At 49.9% G+C, this 16535-nt stretch overlaps 1 protein-coding gene across 9 annotated transcripts in view; it reads left to right on the top strand.

Annotated features, from left to right (window-relative positions):
* Positions 1 to 16535, top strand: part of EMILIN3 (elastin microfibril interfacer 3) — a 32863-nt gene that overhangs the window by 7365 nt on the left and 8963 nt on the right. For 2 of the 9 annotated variants that reach the window (XM_033840450.2, XM_073793002.1), the window contains exons 4-5: positions 1613 to 5839; positions 7311 to 7452. The exons of 1 other annotated variant lie outside the window; for it this stretch is intronic. The gene's annotated coding sequence lies outside the window, so the exon portion shown is untranslated. Of the gene's footprint in view, positions 1 to 1612; positions 5840 to 7310; positions 7453 to 9446; positions 9516 to 16535 lie in introns of all 9 variants that reach the window. 6 more of the 9 variants (XM_073793004.1, XM_073793007.1, XM_073793003.1 and 3 more) reach the window with 6 other exon arrangements.

Here is a 16535-nt window from a genome sequence, read left to right as displayed (position 1 = left end):
CTGACATATTTTTGTTGTCATATTCATCAATCTGTTCGTTTGACATTGTCTTAGAAAATTATTGCCTATCCTAAAATTGTATATGGATTAGAATTCTTTTCTGGTTTAACTTCCAACATTTAAATCTTTAAGCCATCTGAGGTTTATTTCGGTGTAAGGTAGGAATCTAACTTTATTTTTTCCAAATGGTGAGCCAGTTGTCCAGTCCTGTTTAGTGAGTAATCCATCACTTCTGCACTGGTTTGTTTATTTTGTTCAAAATTCATTTCCTCTCTTCTTGATTTTGAAAGTCATACTTGTAATCTAAAAATTAAAAAAATTTTTTTTGTAATTTTAAAAAAAGAGGAGTAGGAGGAAGCAGAGTAGTCCAAATGTCATGGAAATGTATGACATAAAAGGTGAGAGCCCTCCCCTGGGCTCAACAGTTTGTTAAATATCATTTTATTATTAGTTTTATAACACTTATTAGATTTCCCTTTAAACAGAGAAGTACAAAGGAGAAAACCCAAGAGGAATCAAAATCTCTAGATAACATATACTGACATAAAATTTGCTGACATTAAAAAAAAAAAAGAATAATACATAGTAGGGTTGGAAAAGTCAAGCCATCCTGAAAGATACAAAATGAAAAATCAGGGAATTCCCTGGCGGTTAGGTGGTTAGGATTCTGTGCTTTCACTGCCGAGGGCCCGGGTTCAATCCCTGGTGGGGAACTAAGATCCCGCAAGCCTCACAGCATGGCCAAAAAAAAAAAACCCAGCACCTCTCTCACTCACTATCCTCCCACACCAAGTCCCTTGCCCCAAAGGTAACCAGCTACATTTCCTATTTGCTTTAGTTTGAAATGCATTTCTTTACCACACTCTGTGTTCATTTGTGGATGGGTCTATTTCTGGACTTTCAATTTTCCCTGCCGTTTATCTCTTTGCTATTCTGGTGCTGGTACCATACTGTTTAAGGTATTAGAGTTTCACCATATGTTTTAACAGCTGGGAGGGTAAGGCCTCCCTTACTGATCTTCATATACAGGGATGTCATGATTGTCTTGGTCCATTCTGGCTGCTCTAACAAAGTACCATAGACGGGGTGGCTCAAACAGCAGACATTTATTTCTCATGGATCTGGATGCCGGAAGTCTGAGATCAGGGTGGTAGCATGATCGGGTTCTGGTGAGGCCCCTCTTCTGGGCAGGCAGTCTGCCAACTTCTCACTATGTCCTCGTGATGCAGAAAAGGGGCAAAGGAGCTCTCTGGGGTCCCTTCCGTGAAGGCACTGATCCCATTCATGAGGGCTCTAACTTCTGTTATAATTATCTCCCGAAGTCCCCGCCTCCTCATGCCATTACATTGGGGGTAGGATTTCAATACATGAATTTGGGGTGAGGAGACGCCGACATTCAGTCCATAACAATAGCTATTCTACACTTACTTTCCATGTCAACTTTATATTGTAAACGTCCCCCATTTGATTGAAAATTTGTTGGACTTGCATTATTTTTATGGGTTAATCTGGGGCTGGTTATCTTCTTTGAGGGACTGAATGTTCCTATCGTGAGTAAGGGCATGACTGTCTCCTGAGACTACATTCAGGTTCTCTGATATTTCTTGTTCAGGATCTTGAACATCCCTCCTCAGGGCACCTTAATCTTCATCCACGGGATGCTATAGCTGCCGCCCCCTGAGAGCAAGAGGACTTGGGGGGCTTGGTCACTGTCCTCTGGCACCCGAGGGCCCTCAGGTAGAAGAGGGAGTAGACATGCTCGGCAGGGCTCCAGGGATGGACCTTGGACCTCTGGGGGTCACACAAAGACCGCCTTTGGCTCCACGAAAGGAAGAATGTTCTGTCTGTTGGAGCTGCAGGGCCACGGAACGAGGAACAAGCCACCAGGGGAAGTGGGGAGCGCTTCACGGATGACACTTTTCCAGTGTTCCAGGGAAAATGTCGCCTGTGCTGCCCAAGGGCTTGCTGGTTGGGTGGGGGGAGGGGGGGGCGCTGGGTCACAGGGCCCAGCCCTTCCACTCTGACCAAGCAGGAAGGTCCAAGGCTTCCCAGCACCCCCTCTGTGCCCCTCACCTTGCTTCAGTCTCCACAGTGACCCCTCATGATGGGATGGTGTTAATCAACTTCACCTCCGCGGACAGTGAGGCTAAGCAAGGCCGAGAGACGTAACCAAGGTCACCCGGCAGCACTGATGTGACTCGGATTCCCGAGCACATGCTCCCGCAGGCCGCCTTTCTGTGACTGTTCCCCGGGGGCCCCTCTTCAGAGTCAGGGCTGACCAGTAGGAGGCTGGATCATGCTCCCCACCCCACCCTCAGTCGGGGCACAGCTGCCGGGCAGGTGAGTGGCCCAGTGGGCAGCGGGAGGCACCGCCAGCTCCTCTCCCATGCCTGGTCCTGCACGTACGTCTGCCTCTCTCCCCCGGGCAGCTCTCCGCTTGGCTCTCAGTGTCCTCCAGGGGCCAATGGGCTTCTTGATTCCAGGCTGCACATCTGGAAGTTGATGCTATTAAAACAAACCCCATTATATAACAAACAGACATCTGGAACCCGTTAACGCCGAGCTTTTAGAAAAAGAAATTGTTTTGGATGTGCTCTCTCCTAAGAACGTGGCAAGGAGCCCTCACCCTGGCTGTCCAGGAACCTACCGGCCAGGCGGCTCCTCCCGGGCCCGTTTCTCAAGGTATCTCAGGCCAGGCCAGAGGTGGGCCCGGGGAAGAGGCGGGGACAGACGCCGCCCCACCGGCCCGGCAGCTTCACCATCTCCTGAGGGCTACGGCCTTGGAATGCTTCTTTCCAATTTCATTCAAATATTTATTCAGCACTTGTGTACCTACTATGTGCTGCTAACTCCCTATCATTCACATGCCCACCCTAACACCCCCCCACAAGCCTGATTTCTCCATGATGGCTCAAGAAAACAGATGACGGACTGCCCTGCGCGCTGAACAGCCATGCTTTAACAGCTCTGCACCTCTGTTTCCTCGGACGCGGAGCCTGAGTACCTAAGCTAGTCTCCGGAACTCCCTAGCACCCTCGGGCCTCTCCCTGGATTGTCGTCCTCCCCTTCCTCCTTGGACCAGGCGGGCTGGGGCTAAAATATTGAGGGGGCATTCATCCACAAATGATGGCCTGGGGCTGTGGTAGTTTCCTCTGTGAGTGGACCTTGATCTAGCAATGAGGATGCTTTATGAGAAATGTCTCGCTAATATTTTCGAGTGGAAATTTTATTCTTTTAATATTTTTTCCCCAATATTTTGTGATGAAAAATTTCAAACATACAGAAAAGTTGAAAGAACTGTACATGAACACCCACATGAAACCACCACCTAGATTCTGCAGTTGTTAACACACTGCTGTATCTTTCCATCTACTTACTCATCAGTCAATTCAAAAGCAATCTACAGGCACCACTATACTATTCCTCTAAACACTATGCTTGCATATCATTAACTAGAAATCAATAGTTGTTTTCGGTTTTCTTTGAGGTGAAACGCATTCAATGAAATGAACAAGTCTGAAGTGTAAGATTCCAGCAAGTCTGACAAACGCAAATACCTGTGTGACCCAAACCCCTATGACCATAGACAATTCACCATCAGCCCCAGAACGTTCACCACGGCCCTGCCCAGTCAAGCCCCATGCGTCACTCCTCCCAGAGACAACCACTGTGCAGGTTATTCTCACCGTAGATTAGGTGTTATGGGCTGAACTGTGTTTTCCCAAAATTCATATGTTGAAGCCCTAGCCCCAGGACCTCAGAATGTGGCTGTATTTGGAGGTAGGACCTTTAAAGAGGTGATGAAGGTAAAATGAGGTCATATGGTGGGCCCTGATCCAGTATAGCTGGTGTCCTTAGAAGAAGAGATCAAGACACACATATGCACATGAATGGAAGAAAGACCACATGAGGACACAGGGAGAAGGTGGCTATCTACAAGCCAAGGAGAGAGGCCTCAGAGGGAACCAACCCTGCCCAAACCTTGATCTTGGACTTCTAGCCTCCAGAACTGTAAGAAAATAAATTTCTGTTGTTTAAGCCTCCTAGCCTGTGGCAGGCCTAGCAAGTGAATACATCAGCTTTGCCTTTTCTAGAATTTCATGCACTATGTATTTTGTGTCTGCCTTATTTTACCCAGCATAAGGCCTTTGGGATTCATCTATATTGCTACATGAGTAAGTACTGTTTTCCTTTTCGTTGCTGAGTAGTATTCCATTATATAAACATTCTAGTTTGTTTAGCCAGGGCAATTTATTTTTTAATGACAGAAGAATCGTTTTATAACGTTTCTCTCTATTGTATGTTTTTTTGTTTTGTTTTGTTTTGTTTTTGCCGTATGCGGGCCTCTCACTGTTGTGGCCTCTCCCGTTGAGGAGCACAGGCTCCGGACGCGCAGGCTCAGCGGCCATGGCTCATGAGCCCAGCCGCTCCACGGCATGCAGGATCTCCCCGGACCTGGGCATGAACCTGTGTCCCCTGCATCGGCAGGCGGACTCTCAACCACTGCGCCACCAGGGAAGCCCTATTGTATGTTCTTTATGTCATCCCAGCAACAGAGAAGACGTTCCACAGCTAGCCCTACTCAGCAGGGAGCTTTAGAACTATATGCGAAAGTCTAATCATCCTGAAATGTATATAAAACACATGATACTTCCTGAAGTGAAAAGTTCTTAGAGATGAGATTAAAGAAGTAGTGCATCATTTTTATCTCAGTGAGCGCAGATGAGCCCATTCAGAATGCAGTTTACCTGTTTGGTTAATGACACTGGTTTTGGTGTCGGGAGCTTCGGGTTTGAGTCTTACTTGCTGTGTGACCTTGGGCAAATCACTGAGCCTCATTTTACTCACCCAAGAAAAGAGGCCAATGATCCCATCCCTAAGGGTTGCTTGAAGACTGAATGAACTAATGAGTTCAGGGTGTTCCCAGTGGCTGGAAAGACTAAGGACTTAGGAAGCGTTCCCTGTTGTGATTTGTCCCCACTCAGCAGACGTCAGAGCCAGAACTCTCTCGTGATAGGGCAGCAAAAGTAGATTTCTAGGCCACAAAGGGTAGAAAATGAGCTTCCTGCACTGACACATATAATAGCTGAGACCCAGGAGCAGGGTGGTGAATACCATATCAATGTCAAATCAACAAGCTGCTGAGGTCGATTAGGCTGATGCAATCACCGCAGATGTGATGCTTTCAGAGTTTCATAAAACACACTCTGAATTCTGGGATCCAAAAAGTGCTTCCAGCATGCGCAAGTCTTACACATGTTTGGCCATTTCTATTTCTTATTTTGTTCTGTCTGAATGGGGCAGTTCAAAAATTTGTTTCACTTGGTCATGATTTTTTCTAGGGAAGTGGAAGTTTAAATCTGATAATCTAGAAACCCATCTTTTATAATAGATTTTAATTGAATATTTTCCTTCTGACCCAGCAGGAGAAATACATAATCCAAATGGCTGTCATTTTATTTTATTTCCGAAGTTCTTTTTCCTCCTGAAAAAAAATTTATTTTTCAACTTTAAAGTCCTTAGGAATTATTTTTTTGGTGTAATTTATCCGCTCTGCCCCAAGTGGTTTTGAAATGTTCATAATTCCTCTCAGATGATCTTTTCTGGCTTTTAAAGACAAAGAAAATATCTATAGTTTCACTTTGAAGCTCTTGAGAAAAAATTCCTGGGAGCTTACCATGTGGTAAAGGAATTTAAAATAAAAAAGATACATTCGGATTTGGAAACAGGGCTGTCAATTGGACCCACCGATTACCTGCAGGATGAGAAGGATCATTTACTACAACTTCCTACGCCCTCATGGGATCTCAGCGTTGTCCGTCACCCATCACCGCTGCAGGTGTGTTTAAGAAATCCCCTTCCTCCTGCACGTTTCATGAGCACCCTGCTTCCAAAGGTTTGCAAAACTCTTTTGGTAGGTACATCACGCTATGCCAAAAACAGAACTGAGAGCATCTGACAGCCTTTCCTTTCCTCACAAAACTTACTATCACCAGACCCCAAAGATGTACAGAAACCCCGCAGACTTTCTGCTACCAGCCAGGTTTCTTGGCCTTCCCCAATCAATAGAAATTGACTAGAGGCCAGACAAGAAATTCATACAAGGCTTTGTTGGGGCCCCTGCTGCAGCAGATGGGAGAGCAATCAACAGGTTCCCTTGCTTGTTCTCCTCCTGAGGGGAGGCAAGCTTATTTCTTATACGGGGTGAGGGTAGGTGTGTGTCCAGGGGTCGGGCCAGAGGGGTGGCTTAGGTGTTTTGCCCACCCCTTAGAGGGTGGTGTGTGCAGGGGGCATGCGCAGTACCCTGCTTTTGCTCCTGACACGCTGTTTTTGCTCCCGGGCTCTTCAAAATTGGCAGTTGGGTTTTTTGGTCTCTTTGTATCTTTTAGGTCCAGAATTTGCCCCAACTGCTCATGCACGCAGTTATTTTTAGTCCCGAACAGCTTCTTTGTATTTTGTTGCTGGAGGAGAGGTGTGTCCAGGTGCAAGCACTGCTGCAAAGGGGCCCACGTCCCAGCAAAGGGTCCCAGGTCCCAGCCTGTCGCATTTCCATACCACTCAGTATCCACACGTTCAGATGTCCTCTCATAGACCTAGTAGTGCATTTTATTCAAGTCAATTCCATTTGGTTGCTTTTTCTTTTTCTGATATATTTTTATAACGCTGCACAAGATGATTGATCCCAGTCATCTCTTCAACAGCCATGAAACCCGAGAACCTCTTTTTTTTTTTTTTTTGAGAACCTCTCTTTAATTAAACCTCCTGGATTAGGACCGCCCTCCTTCCCAACTCCAAAAATGCTACTACAGCAGAGCTCAAGGTCAGTCAGCAGCCAGGCGTGGCCAAGAGGGCTGGCTCCCTGCGGGCTGGACAGTAGGGACCCACAGCAGAGACAGCCTTGGGTGAGAATCAGGTCTGCTTGGTTCCAGGAGAGGGCTTGGATCCACCAGAGAGCCGGGGCCGGCAGCTTTGGGTGCTCCTGGGAGGACCTGCGGAATCCCTCCCTGTCCCTGGGGACACAGAGCAGTCCCTTCTGGGGCATCACAAGGCACAGCCAGCCTGTCTGTTGGACCTGAGCCCTGGGGGTGATTAGAGCTGCAACGAGGCAAGGGGATAAACTTCCCTCTTGGTACTGCATTTGCAGCATCTCGTACGTTTTGGTATGTTGTGTTTCCAGTTTTGTTTGTCTCAGGATATTTTTTTAAAATTCCCTTTTGATTCCCTGCTTGACCCAATAGTTGTTCAAGAGTGTGTTGTTTAGTTTCCACGTATAAGTGAATTTTTGTTTTCTTACTGTTACTGATTTCTAGTTTCATTCCATTATGGTCAGAAAAGATGGCTGGGATCATTTCAGATGAATGGATAAAGAAAATGAGGTCTGTTCCTACCATGGAATATTACTCAGCCTTTAAGAAGAAGGAAATCCTGCCGTTTGAGACTTGGATGAAGCTGGTGGGTATGATGCTAAGTGACACGAGCCAGACAGAGGAGGACAAATACAGTATGATCTCACTTATATGTGGAATCTAAAAATGTTGAACTCAGTAAAGCAGAGAATAGAATGGTGGTTGCCATGGGCTGGGGGGCAGGGGGGAGATGTTGGTGGAGGGGTGCAAAGTTTCAGTTACACAGGATGAATCAGTTCTGGAGATCGAATGACAGTGTATGACTATAATGAATAATACTGTATTCCGTACTTGAAATTCACTAAGAGAGTTGCTCGTAAGTGTTCTCACCACCACCAAAAAAACTGCGTGAGGTGATGGATGGATTAATTAGCTTGACTGTGGTAATCATTTTACAGTGTATACATACATCAAAACGTCACGCTGTATACCTTAAGTATATACAGTTTCTATCTGTCAATTATATCTCAGTAAAGCTGGGGAAAATGTGGAACTTAATAAATTTTATATTGAAGTTTGGGGAGAAAAACAAAGACAAAGAGAAAATAGGCACCCGAAGGAAACCAACAGCCGGGAGTAAGAGCCTGCAATTTGCTCAGAATCACAGGAGTCAAACCACAACCTGCACACCAACATGAAAAAGAAAAAACAATAAGAGCATTAAAAAAATATCAGATGTGAAAGAAAATACTTTCTTGAAGTAGGAAACATGATTTTAAATTTAAAACAAGTTGGAGGAGAGGATGAAAACCTGGGAAACCAAATGGAAGAGAGAACGCAAAACACAAAGCAAAAATAGCAAACAGAAATCATGCAGGGAAAACCCAGAGCCTAGGAGGAGAGAGACCCAGGAGACATCATATGGGAATAATACAAAGCCTAGAAGGAAAAAAGCAACACATGGAGGAGAAACCATAATTTTAAAACGAGAAAGAAATTTTTCCGTGGTTTGAAGACAGACTTGGGTTTGAAAGGGCTCGTGGAGTTCCAGGCAGGAATGATGGAAAAAATCAGACATCTAGGCATAGCCTGGGAAGATTCCTGAATTCCATGATTAAAGGGAAAACTCTTATGAGCTTCCCGAATGAGAGAACAAGTTAAGAGAATCGGCCTGGAACCACACATTTTTAAAGTTAGAAAAGAGAAAAGCATCCTGTGCCAGCCAAGGTGCCCTTTACATACCTGGGATAGAAGAAGCTCAAAGGTCCAGAGACTCTCCCTGGACCCCGTGGAAAATGCCTGACAAAGGAATCTAATCAGGTAATAAAAGAGTCAGTTTGGAGATGAGGTGAAGAAAGGAGGAAGCCATCCATGGTAGCTGAGAAGCTACCGATTTATGTATAGTTAGCTCCAAACGGATAATGACAGATGAGATGGAATTTGTAATATAAGCACTAAATAAGTTAAGAAACAAAACAAAACAAAACAGAAGAGAGATGCGATAAGACCCATTGCTAACCTACAACTGAAAGTGCTGAATTACCTTGACAAAAGGTAGGAGTTGAGGAGGGGGGAAAGGGCCAGCAAAAGCATTTAAAATATTTCTTATTGGGTGGGGCAGAAGGAAGAAGGAAAAAAGAGACCCTGGGTGGGAGGAATTGATTGGTACTTTGTTGACATATAATAGAAAGTGTTTTTTTTTGTTGGTTGGTTGGTTTGTATTTTATGAAAACCAGAAAAGGAAAGGTCAGGACCGTGGAAGGCAACATACAGTAAAGCTTCCAAAATGAGAAAGCAAAAGAGGAAAGACCAGCATCTATTGTCAGTTGTTCCATCTGTTCCTTTTTTTTTAATTAAAAAAAATATATTTTATTATGGAAACTTCTAAACACACACTACAAGAGAGAGAATAAGACAAGGACTCTCCATGGACCCACTCCAGGGTTCAATACTCATTTTTTTTTAAGCTGGGGATATTTGATTATCACAAACCCTGTACCATTTCAGTTTTTAGTTTTCCCAGCAGTTTATTTAGAATTTGCACACTTTTGTAGAAACTGGCACTCCTCCTCAATGATCAAAACATTTCTTCTCCTTTAGTTCTTACTCTGATCTCCAAGAACTCCAAAAGTACACCGTCAGAAAAAGACAAGGCACGATCTTTTCCTGGTAAATATTTTAGCTTCTTCAAGATTGACTTTTTTATGACAGAAAACTGGCAAACACAAAATGCTAAATCTTTCCGATTTCCAAGATTTAAAAATCCTGAAGTTTGCACAAAACTTGTGGATTTTTTTGACAGGCTATATTAACCCGTGTTTACCTTCACTAAGTAAGTGACACTTGGCTTGGAATGGTATCAATCACTCGACTTTGGTGCTAGGTGTTAAGGATTCTGGAAAACTCTGCACCATCACTTAACTCCCTGGATAGCCTCTAGATCCTTGGTGGAAAATGACAACAGACTGCACTTAAAATAATCACAATTACCAAGAAAGAAACCACAGCCAACGTTGGTTAAGATGTCAAAAAGTGAAGAAGAATGAAAAATGTTTGCAAGCACAGAGCTAGGCAGGCCAGGCGGGTGGGCAGGCTGATGACACCAGCCAGGTAGGAAGGGCCACGGAAATGCCAGCACCAGTTGGGTTGTTCCCAAACGTTCCTATTTTCCTTTGTTTTTTCTTTTCTTTCAAGTTGAAAACCTGTGGGTTTTTTTGGGGTTTTTTTTAACATTGCCACAAAACATATAGCAAAGCCGTGTTTACTAATTTACACACCTGGTTTCAGGTACTTTTTGAAGGCACTGTCATGTTTCTGCTGATTCTAAATTTGTTTTCCTCTGGGAACCTGGGTGAGGGAGCACCCAACCTTTAGGCCCTCAGGTCCCTCCTCCCCGGATCTGCACTCACAGCCCGGGATACACCCTATGAGCCTTGGTTTGGGCCCCGCCCTCCAGCTGTGGAGGGCTGTGGCCGGTGGAAAGTCACGGGGGCCTGGCGGCCCCTGCACACCCTATGATCCAGACTCTCCAGGGCCCTTTCCTTGCCACCCTTCCTCAAACCTGCACTTCTCGTTGGCCCTGCCTAAACACTCCTCCATCCTCACCCCACATCCAGGGGGAGAACCTCAGCTGCCATTTAGCACAAGGAGCCCCTCCGCCTCTCCCCGCTGCACCTGCAGGTGCCCTGCTTCCCGCACCACCCTGGCCCTCCTCTTCCATCCTCTTCCTTGGGCCTGGGTCCTGTCCCTTTGGGGGCCTCGCTCCCCTTCCTCTGGGCCTCCAACCTCTCCCTCTACCTGGCTCCTTCCCCCACAGGCACCGTCTCCACTCCTCACCCCTTCATCCTGTTTCAGCCCAGCTTGGTCCAGGCCAAGGGCCCCACTGCCCTCTCGTTTGGTCAGGAAATCCAAGCCCTCACTTGTTGCTATTCTGAGTCTCCTTCTGAAAATGTCTCCCCTCCTGGTCTCAGCTGGCATCTCTCCCCACTCCCCACTTTCAAGTTCCTTCTGCTCCTCTGACCTCATCTTTCTTTTTTTTTTTTTGCGGTACGCAGGCCTCTCACTGCTGTGGCCTCTCCCGTTGCGGAGCACAGGCTCTGGACGCGCAGGCTCAGGGGCCATGGCTCACGGGCCCAGCTGCTCCGTGGCACGTGGGATCCTCCCGGACCGGGGCACGAACCCGTGTCCCCTGCATCAGCAGGCGGACTCTCAACCACTGCGCCACCGGGGAAGCCCTGACCTCATCTTTCTTATCTCCTTCACTGACTCTTGTTCCTCGGTTTTTACCTTAAACGTCCCAGCTTTCTTTTCACACCACACAGACTCCTTTGGAGAGGGATCTCTTCATTCCCGTGGTCTTAACTTTTGCCAATAGTTAACTTCTCTCCAATTTTGGACCAACCAGATCAGGCAGGTTATGAACCTTCAATTTGTTTTTGTTATGAAAACTTTTTCGTGGGGGTGGGGGGGAAGTCTTCATTTCCCCCTGTGTTAGGAGCCATCAGCCCCTTCCGGGGAGGGTGCCCCTCCCCAGGACAGAGTGTAGCCATCTCCTACCTCCTTCTGGGAATGCCACCCGCCTGGACCTTGGGTGTCTAAAGTCAGAGCCCTCCAGGTGGGGGAAACCACTTTTTCTGTTGCTGACGATTTGGGTTCTGGATATGATGGGCAATCATGGCTCTTCCTTATTATGGGAAAAGGAGAAGGAAGTTTGGGGAGGAGAGAGGGAGGGAGAGACTCGGGGGGAGAGCGGGGAGAGGGGAAAGGATGAGGACACAGTGACCCAAAGCAGAAAGGGTGGGTGGTGGTAGAACACTTGCCTGGGAGGTGCCAGCTCAGTGGAACAAAGGGCGGCTCGGGGCCTCAGCCAGCTGCCCAGGTAGAAGGAACCCTCACGACCTCTGACCTGGTGACCTCTCCCCCAGTATCTGGGAGGAGTGAGGTCCCCAGGACCACTAATTGACCACCATCCATGTGGGATGGTGTGTATGGGGGGACTCTGATCTTGCCCTAGGGGCACACAGCCCCCCACCTCAGCTGGGAAGGAGCAATGGACAAACAGGACACCCAACTCCTCCAGGGCACCTGCAGGCACCTCCAAGTCAAGGTGACTGCCCTCCACACTTTTGTCTCCTCTCTGCCCTTGTCACAGCAAAAAAAGACCCCCAAGCCAGAAAACTGGAGTCCTCCTGGAGCCCCTCAAAAGTCACTGAGGCTCCCTGTTCTCCTAATCCTCCCGGACGCTTTCCACTCCCTTCCATCCTTTTTTTTTTTTTTTTTTTAATTTATTTTTGTCCGCGTTGGGTCTTCATTGCTGCGCACGGGCTTTCTCTAGTTGTGGCGAACGGGGTCGACTCTTCATTGAGGTGCGCGGGCTTCTCATTGCAGTGGCTTCTCCTTACAGAGCACAGGCTTTAGGCACGCGGGCTCAGTAGTTGTGGCTCACGGGCTTAGTTGCTCCGCGGCATGTGGGATCTTCCCGGACCAAGGATTGAACCCGTGTCCCCTGCATTGGCAGGCGGATTCTTTTTTTTTTGTGGTACACGGGCCTCTCACTGTTGTGGCCTCTCCCGTTGCGGAGCACAGGCTCAGCGGCCATGGCTCACGGGCCCAGCCACTCTGTGGCATGTGGGATCTTCCTGGACCGGGGAACGAACCCGCATCCCCTGCATCGGCAGGCGGACTCTCAACCACTGTGTCACCAGGGAAGCCCTTGGCAGGTGGATTCTTAACCACTGTGCCACCAGGGAGGTCCCTCCCTTCCACCCTGACTGCACGCAGCAGTTCCGGCCTGCGCCCTTGGTGTCAGCACAGCCTGCTGCCCTGTCCCCCTCCCATCACCCACCCGGGGACTCCATGGCCGGTAGGTGAGGGAGACAAAGGGGGCATGGGAGGAGGAGGTCTGAGGGAAGGGGCCTGCAATTGCAGACGCACTCAGTAGTGGTTGGACCACATGGGCAGTGATGAGACGCAGCAGGGGAGGAGGGTGCCCTAATCCCAGCACAGCCCCCGGACGGCGGAGGGGAGGGAGGGATAAAGTCCCACCGTGGGAGCCTCCTGCCTGGCCTTTCCCAAAGGAACTGGGGCTGCCGGCCAACATCAGTGCAGCCAGGAATGTGGGAGCCCCTGGCTGCGGAGGCTCAACCTGGGGAAGGCCCCATTGGTCACATGGTGGGTGGCAAGAGCAGGTGTGTGGGCCGCTGTGGCTGGGGGTCAGAGAGGTCAGACCCTGGCTGGAAGCCCTTTGAATAGTTGCCAGAGGTACTGTCTAGCACTAAGTATGAAACAGGCAGGGAGACAAAGCCTGGGACCTCGCAGTGGTGCTGGCCCATGACTCTGACCTTGGCCCTGACCCAGCTCTTGGAAGCCTGGTAACTCTCCCTCCAAATGCCTGTCCTCTCTTATCCTCAGCATCTCTTGCCTGGACCACCACCTTCCCCACTGTACCCTCATGGCTACAGGGGGACCCACAGTTCATCCACTCAGCAAACACAGGCAGGAGGTGGCACCTGCATCACGGACTATCTCTTGGGAGGGCAGCTCGATGCAGAAAGACAATGACCGTGGCACGTGGGATTCACAGTTGGATTCACAGGGTGAAGACCAAGCATCTCTGTGCACCACCCCCAAGTCCTCAGCCTGAAAACGGCCCTCCCCATCCCAGAAACATCCCGTCCAGAGAGCCCCACTCTCATTGGAGCTCACGCCCCACCAGGGATTCTCTTGCCCCTCCCCCTCCCCAGGTCCCTCTCCTGGCCTCCCCACCAACCCACCAACCCCAGGCTTCTCCCGACTCTTGGCCACCTCTGCCTCTCAGTCCCAGGTGCCTTGAGCACAGAGCCTGGGGCCCATCTGTCTGTGCTTGCAGCAGGGAGCCGGTGCACAGCAGAGGTCCCTGCGTTAGGAATTAAGGCAGAGCAGGTCTGAGATCAGGGCAGTGTCTGGGTAGAGGTCAGGTTCTGCCTACCCAAGCATGAGTTTTCCATGGCAACGACCACCCCTTCCTCCCCGGCCTGGCTCAGCCTCTCTGCACCCGCCCATCCCATGCCTGCCTCCTCTGTAAGCAGTGGTAATCCCGTGTGGTTTTTACTCTGGTGTCCATGAATAGGAGAGAGAGGAAAGCAGGCCAGTCTTCCCAGGGCCTTGCATCCGCCCCGCCAGCGGGAGCAGCTCCCGGGCCGCCTGCTGGAAGCAGGCCAGCTTGCCATCCACTCCCATCGGCGCCCACCTTCACCGAGGCCTCCTGCTCAGGACAGCCTGGCTGTGGCTGCCCTGTGGCCGCACGCGGAATGCAGACCCCTGCCCCGTACGGCTCATGACACCCTCCTCTCTCCCCACGCTTGACCACACGTGGTCACCCAGCCCCACCCTAACGTGCCGTCTGACGTTTGGTCTGCCTGGCGCCTTCCAGAATCCTCCCCACACCCGCAGACTGCAACAAGGCCTGTCAGCTCTCTGTCCTGAAAGCCTTTGGGATTCACCCCGTTCCCCCCGCTTCCCCCACCCAATCCCCCTCCCCATCCCTGTCAGCCTGGTGGTTGAATGTTGCAGGCGCTGCCTCCCTGGCACCCTGCCTGCTCAGAGCAGTGGTAGCCAAGGGACATTTTTGGAGGCAGTTCTGTATGTGTCGTTCCCCTGCCGTAAAGTCCAGACTCTTTGGGGGGGATTCAAGGCCCCTCTTTTCTGGCGCCTGCCAGTCTCTCTTGGGGCCGGGCCCCCCACTGGAGCTCTGCCGGGCTCCCCAAACCCACAGGCCGTCTCCTGCCCCCAGGCCTTGCACATGCTGCGCCCGCCACCTGGATACTTTCTCCCCACAGTTGATCTCTGGTGGTGGCTGTCTGTGGAGATGTCTCTGATCCTTTCTCCCAACTCTGGTCACTTCTTCCTCTGCGATCCCATACCTCCCTGTGGTGCTTGACATAATGAGTATCACATTCATTATCCCTCTCTGATTGCAGGGCTGTCTCCCTGTCTTGGGTTGGGTTTCCCAGAAGCACAGCTGGAAATACGGATTCAGGAACATGAGATTTATGAAGGGAGGCCTCCCAGGAGAAATGCATATGGGAGGGAGGGAGGGAGGGAGGGAAGCAGCAGAGGGAAGGGGCAGAGCAAGAAGGGGATCCCAGGTGGAGTCTAGATGTGGCCTGATTGGGGGGCAGGGGTGCTCTGGGATATAACCACACGGCTGGACTGTCCCCTTGAGGTGAGGAGGCCAGCTCGTCATATCCCTTTATCAGACAGTCACTGGCTGTGGGATGGGAGGGTTTGGAACTTCCCAGGGGAGGCGGCTCTCATTAGCCAATAGCAATCTGCAGGAGGGGCAGCTGTGGGCATTAGGCATTAGCAGTGGGCGTGGGGGGTGGGGATTGTGAGTGCTGTGGCCAGGGACAGGGGGTCTGGCTGGGTACCACCAGCATCCACCACACCCCCTGTCAAGTGAGACCTCTCACAGATTCTGAATGAACGAGGAGTATGTGGATTCTTGACCCATCCAACCCTGACCTTCCCCAAGCCCACAGCTGCGATGTTGTCCTTGGAAGTCCTGCATTTCAGTGAGTGAAAGGTGTCTCTTATGTGCCTGGCTGTGCTGATGGGGCCTTTAGCCAATGTTCTCAATTAGTCCTCGTAGTCGACCATTTTACAGATGAGAAGACAGAGGCTCAGAGGGGTGAAGTGCCTCCGTGAAGGTCACGGGACTTGTGATTGGAGGTCTGATCGACTCCCCGTCTGGTTCCTTCCATCAGTGTGTGAAAGGCCTCAGAGCTGAGCCCCTCCTGCCCACCATAGAGACTAGTCCCGGGTCATCTCTCAGCCCCACAGCCTGGCTCAGCTAAACCCTGGATCCCCAAGGGCCACATCTGGCATTTGCAATGGTCGGGAGGCCCACACATGTATTTTGCATATTATTTGCATAATGATCGCATCTGGTTTGCATGTGTCCATGCTGAGGACCCGGCAGCACTGCACAATTTTTTTTTAAAAGAAGATGTTGGGGGTAGGAATTTAGTAATTTATTTATTTATTTTTGCTGTTTTGGGTCTTCGTTTCTGTGCGAGGGCTTTCTCTAGTTGTGGCAAGCGGGGACCACTCTTCATCGCCGTGCGCGGGCCTCTGACTATTGCGGCCTCTCTCGTTGCGGAGCACAGGCTCCAGACGCGCAGGCTCAGGAGTTGTGGCTCACGGGCCTAGTTGCTCCACGGCATACGGGATCCTCCCAGACCAGGGCTCGAACCCATGTGCCCTGCATTAGCAGGCAGATTCTCAACCACTGCACCACCAGGGAAGCCCAGCTGCACAATTTTTAAGTTGCTTCTAAGCAGCTCTAATAAGTCCATCACCCGGGCTTTACTGAGTCCAATTTCCCTGATTTCTGGACTCTCTCTCAGGCCCTCACCTTGGGGCTGCATAACTACCCACTCCAGGTCGCAGAGAGGCCATGCTTCTGCCCAGCTGGAAGGGGTCACTCCAAACTCCTGCTCTGAAACGCATGTGGATTTGACAGTAACCTCTTTTGAAGGTGTGGGTGTAATCAAAATGGCAGCTGGGCTTTGAGCATGCTAATGTTTATGTTGAGGAGAGAGTGGGCCCGGGTAGAGCCTTGCTACACAGCACTTCCAAAGGTGCCTCACGTGCAGCAAGGCTGAGCTGCACAGGTGGCTTGGGGAAGGGGGAGGCGTGCTTCTCCCAGTG

Source organism: Tursiops truncatus, chromosome 15 (genome assembly GCF_011762595.2).
Source record: "Tursiops truncatus isolate mTurTru1 chromosome 15, mTurTru1.mat.Y, whole genome shotgun sequence".
NCBI classification, from domain to species: Eukaryota; Metazoa; Chordata; class Mammalia; order Artiodactyla; family Delphinidae; genus Tursiops; species Tursiops truncatus.
The sequence above is the reverse complement of the archived record's forward strand: the minus strand, read 5'-3'. Positions and strand labels throughout refer to the sequence as shown.